The sequence below is a fragment of the Atractosteus spatula genome (assembly GCF_055471065.1).
Source record: "Atractosteus spatula isolate fAtrSpa1 chromosome 10 unlocalized genomic scaffold, fAtrSpa1.hap1 SUPER_10_unloc_8, whole genome shotgun sequence".
NCBI classification, from domain to species: domain Eukaryota; kingdom Metazoa; phylum Chordata; class Actinopteri; order Semionotiformes; family Lepisosteidae; genus Atractosteus; species Atractosteus spatula.
Genome location: NW_028296628.1, coordinates 327,350 through 333,040, shown reverse-complemented (window position 1 = coordinate 333,040; position 5,691 = coordinate 327,350). Strand labels below are relative to the sequence as shown.

Here is a 5,691-nt window from a genome sequence, read left to right as displayed (position 1 = left end):
AATAATAATACAGTGTGTGACTTCCTGTCCCAGCATGAGTAACAGACAGTGAACCTCTCTCTCAATAATAATAATAAAGTGTGTTACCTCCTGTCCCAGCCTGAGGAACAGCGAGCCTGTCTCTCAATAATAATAATACAGTGTGTCACCTCCTGTCCCAGCCTGAGGAACAGTGAGCTTGTCTCTTAATAATAATAATACAGTGTGATCTCCTGTCCCAGCCTGAGGAACAGTGAGCCTGACTCTCAATAATAATAATACAGTGTGTGATCTCCTGTCTTAGCCTGAGGAACAGACAGTGAACCTGTCTCTCAATAATAATAACCTTGTGTGGAATGTACTGTCCCAGTCTGAGGAACAAACAGTGAGCATGTCTCTCAATAATAATAGAACAGTGTGTGATCTCCAGTCCCAGCAAGAGGAACAGACAGTGAGCCTATATCTCAATAATAATAATACAGTGCGTGATCACCTGTACTAGCCTGAGGAACAGACAGTGAACCTGTCTCTCAATAATAATAATACAGTGTGATCTCCTGTCCCAGCCTGAGGAACAGGCAGTGAGCCTGTCTCTCAATAATAATAATACAGTTTGTGATCTCCTGTCCCAGCCCAAAGTAAGAAACAGTGAGCCTATCTCTCAATAATATTAATAAACTGTGTGATCTCCTGTCCCAGCCTGAGACACAGACAGTGAGCCTCTCTCTCAATAATAATAATACAGAGTGTGATCTCCTGTCCCAGTCTGGGGAACAGAAAGTGAGCCTGTCTCTCAGTAATAATAATATAGTGTGTGATCCACTGTCCTAGCCTGGGGAACAGACAGTCAGCCCGTCTCTCATTAATAATAATACAGTGTGTGATCTCCTGTCCCAACCTGAGGAACAGATAGGAGTGAGCCGGTTTCTCAATAATAATAAAGCAGATTATGATCTCCTGTCCCAGCCTAAGGAACAGTCAGGAAAGAGCAGGTCTCTCGATAATAATAATACAGTGTGTGATCTCCTGTCCTAGCCTGAGGAACAGACAGTGAGCCTGTCTCTCAATAATAATAATACAGTGTGTGACTTCCTGTCCAAGCCTGAGGAACAGACTGTGAGCCAGTCTCTCAAAATAATAAAAATACAGTGTGTGACCTCCTGTCCCAGCCTGAGGAAGAGACAGTGAGCCTGCCTCTCAATTATAATAATACAGTGTGTGACCTCCTGCCCCAGCCTGGGGAACAGTGAGCCAGACTCTCAATAATAATAATACAGTGTGATCTCCTGTCCCAGCCTGAGGAACAGTGAGTCTGTCTCTCAATAATACAAATACAGTGTGTGATCTTCTGTCCCAGCCTGAGGAACAGACAGTGAGTCTTTCCCTCATTAATAATAATACAGTGTGTGACTTCCTGTCCAAGCCTGAGGAACAGAGAGTGAGCCTTTCCCTCAATAAGAATAATACAGTGTGTGACCTCCTGTCCTAGCCTGAGGAACAGACAGTGAGCCTGTCTCTCAATAATAATAATACAGTGTGTGACCTCCTGTCCCAGCCTGGGGAACAGTGAGCCAGACTCTCAATAATAATAATACAGTGTGATCTCCTGTCCCAGCCTGAGGAACAGACAGTGAGCCTGTCTCTCAATAATAATAATACAGTGTGTGATGTCCTGTCCCAGCCCAAAGGAAGAGACAGTAAGCCTATCTCTCAATTATATTAATAAACTGTTTGATCTCCTGTCCTAGCCTGAGATACAGACAGTGAGCCTGTCTCTCAGTAATAATAATAAAGAGTGTGATCCACTGTCCCAGCCTGGGGAACAGACAGTCAGTCCGTCTCTCAATAATAAAAAAACAGTTTGTGATCTCCTGTCCCAGCCTGAGGAACAGACAGTGAGCCTGTCTCTCAATAATAATAATAATAATAATTATAATAATAATAATAGAGTGTGTGACCACCGACAATGGCCACAAAGCCGGGGAATGGCACCTGTAAAGTGTTAATTGGGGCACAGGAACAGCCCGTCTTGTCTCGGGGGCCGGCTTCAAAGACAATACAGCAAACACAACGGGGCGGGGGAAGAAGACGACACGACACATGCAGGTACATTCAGTTCCGGCCGGAACGAGTCATTTGTCAGTGTTTTCAAGTGCTGGGAGCCGAGTAATCCTTCGCTTGTATCGTTTCTCCCCGGTGACTAGATCTCACCCTGCGACTCTCGACTGGGCTCACCCACGGCAGCCCAGCAGGTGTGAGCCTAGCTGGCACCCGGATGGGAGATTCCCCCCGGAAAAGCTCAGGTTGCTGCTGCTCCTGCAAGAGGTGTGACTGGGACCAGTAGGGAGCGCTCACCCTGCGGTCTGTGTGGCTTTCTTATGCCCCAGCATCCTGATGGCAACACTCTGCTGCACAAACAGGCGCCGCTCTTCGGGGGAGGCGTAAAACCGAGGTCCCGACCCTCCTTGGCCATTAAGAAATTCCAAGGCGTCTCTCAAAAAGAGATGCCGGAGGTGTCACTCTGGTGTTAGTGTTCCCCTTTACCAATCAGTCGTGGTCTCCTCCTAATCCCCGTCTCATATGTAACAATCAATGACGAGGCCCCCCTGTCCCACGATATTGTATTTGTCTCCTGGCCGCTGGCTGGCGCCGTGAGATTTAGTACTTGCGCAAGAGACCGGGGGCAGAGCGCGAACGCGGTCCCCCGCCCCCCGCAAAGTGTGCGCTCCAGGTTCCCTCTCGGGGCTCTGCAACACAGCGGAAAGGCAGCGAGAAGGAGCCTCTTGCTCTGACGCCGCAAGGCCACAAGAGGGCGGAGGCGCCGCGCGCCCGGCCGACGTGTTGGACTGGTGCGCTTTATGTGCTGAAATAAACACGCGACAGCCCAGAAATGTTTTCAGAGTGCTGTGCACTGGAGGTTTTTGTCTTGTGAAGACTTGCCTTGTGCTCCTCCGAGCAGTTTGTTTGTTCTCCTCCAGTGCGGGACAAGCCAACACAAGGGAGCACATTCGCCAACATCCAGGTACGCAATGCGATTTGGAAAGAAGCTCCTTTCCAAAGAGTTGCACACGAACGATCCTTCAGTCCCGCTCGGGGGGCACGGAGCCCCAGCCACACACAGCTTCAAGTAGCGAGTCAGGCGTCATGGCTTTCGCTTGCGGCCACACCACCCTGTACGCGCCTGATCTCGTCTGATCTCGGAAGCTGAGTAGGGTTGGGCCTGGTTAGTATTTGGATGGGAGACCGCCTGGGAATGCCAGGGGCTGCAAGCTTTTGCTCTCTCGGCCAGCAGGGGTCGCCGTTGGTACCGTAGGCTTTGGGAGGAAAACCTGGAGGATGGAAAGGTGATCTATAGCCTCATCTCTAGAGATGTTTTGTTGCTATGGCATGTGTGTGACCCATATAAAAAAAAAAACCCGTTTGTAAAACAAATATCGAAGCTGCCTCTAAATCTGCAAATGAAGATGAGTCGATAAACCACTTGTTTTTCGTATAACTATACATATATTCATTTATTACTGATTTCATTCATTGAGCACGGATACAATAGAGGTACAGCCATTCACTGTTTGACATGTCTGCACTGCTACAGAACCTAGCAATCAGAAAACGGGTGAAACTGTCTTGAGAATTAGCATACAGTACCGAGGCCCCCATGACCAAATAAAGGCTAACCTCGATAATCAGCCTAAATAATGCAGATTACAGCAAAACGACTGACTTTGAAAAGGGAATGAATGTCCGGAAGGAGTAGTGTAACCAGCTTGAAATGCTTCTCCGGACCTCTAACTAAAAGAAACCGGGAACCAGCAGTGGCATCGACTCCTTTCGAACTGGGATTCTATCGCAGCTTGTGGTGTCGTAACTCTTCCGTATCCGATATGGACCAAGCACATCAGGGGAGAGCGCGAACGCAGTCCCCCACTACCAGAAATTATGCAGTCGAGATTCCCACATTTGGGGAGTTCGCAGGGGTCAGCACAGCCGGAGTGCAATGGCCGAGCCTCACCCTGGGTGAACCTCCTTCTTGATCAAGGTATCTCCCCTGCCAGGTAAGTATGAGTTGTACAAGCCCCTGCAAGTGGCCCGCACCCACAGCAAAAAGCGCGCAGCCTAGACCAGCTCCTCGCCCCGCATCGCCACCGCATAACAACGCCTGAAGAAGACCCAGGCAGGTCGAAACGCCGCGACACAAAGAAAAGCAAGATTGCCTTTTCACGGAGCCATAGACTCTACAGAGGTAAATTGCCTAACAGTGGAAACCTAACGGTGCCAACGAAGCTTTATGAACGAAGCTTTTTTTATTTTTTTAAGTATGGATCGTTATGGTATGCGTCAACCCAGAGTTGACAACGCACGCTGCCTTACGGTCACTCCCCACACCGCCACCCACACCGCCTACACACCAAACCACACCACATCAGACACATCAAACAGACAGGATACCTTCCAACTAGGAACCAGGATCATCTACAAAATGATCCAGACAGTCAACCACCTAAAAAACACAGCAGTTTCCGGAGGGGAGAACCAGGCACCCGCCAGCCTACGACGGAAGACAGAGGAACTCAAGCACCTCATAAGACCGGCCAACCCAACCGAACTCACATGTTTGAAGCTAGTAAGCAATGCCAAAAACTGGCTCCACACCACATTGCAGATCCTCGAAGAGCACTACGAGGAAACTCTCACACATCTGTCCAGACGACTGGAGGACCTGGAGCTTCCCGGCTGGGAACAAGCTTTCGCGGTTGCCTCCAACTGGGCAAAGAAAAATTATGGGAGGAAAATACAGAAGGACACGTTGGACCATACACAAGCTATGGTTACTGCTACACTTAGCAACAAGGAATCCACTATCCCCACGTCTCCAAACAGATTCCAAATACTCGACACACTAATCAGGGAAGAGGTAAATGGCTCAGAAGAGACATACGTAACCCAGGCAGAATCCCTTCCAGAACCAGTGAAGAGACACTGGGAAAGCAGACATCCAACCCAGAAATCTGGCCCCATGAGAGCCAGAGCATATACTCCAGAAATAGATTACTTTCCTCCAATCCCCAGGCCACAAAGGATCCGAAGAGAGCAGAGAAGCAAGAAGACAGAGAAGACTTCATACTACCTTTCCACAAGGCCTGAACATCAGAAAATAAAGTGGGAGGGTTTCAGTCGTTGGAAGGAGAGTGCAACACTCCTTGTCCCAGATGGTCCCTTCTTAGAGAAAATCTAGGAGAAAGAGCTTTGTTCCCCTACCCTAACCCTAATACTAACACTGACATTAACCCTGATCCTAACCCTGACCCTGGTCCTAACCCTAACCCTAATCTTAACCCTGACATTAACCCTGATCCTAACCCTGACTCCGACCCCGACTATTACCCCCCCACACCAGCACCAGCCCAACCAAGATACAGACCACACCGACATGACAAGACCACAAGAAAGCTAATGGACAGGAAGCTGGAAACCCACAAACGCTGGCTCTGCATAGGGGACTCCAATTTATCAAGAATACCCCCCTATGAAAATCCAGATCTACAGATAGAAAGCTACCCAGGAGCATCATTTTACAATGCAGCAAACCTCCTACAACACACCCCCCGGAACACAGTAGTGGAGAAAATCATTCTATCCTTTGGAATCAATAACAAGGCACAAAAAGCAAAGGAAACAGCTATCAAACAACTATGACAGATGCTACGGGAGGCT

General features: G+C 48.7%; 1 non-coding gene and 1 pseudogene across 1 annotated transcript; one reads left to right on the top strand and one right to left on the bottom strand.

Moving 5' to 3' along the window:
- Positions 1-3,132: 3,132 nt before the first annotated feature.
- Positions 3,133-3,251, top strand: LOC148811584 (5S ribosomal RNA; annotated as a pseudogene).
- Positions 3,252-3,875: 624 nt separating this feature from the next.
- Positions 3,876-4,039, bottom strand: LOC148811583 (U1 spliceosomal RNA). The gene has a single exon (XR_016086383.1). It is a non-coding gene; the product is annotated as a U1 spliceosomal RNA (small nuclear RNA).
- Positions 4,040-5,691: the final 1,652 nt, after the last annotated feature.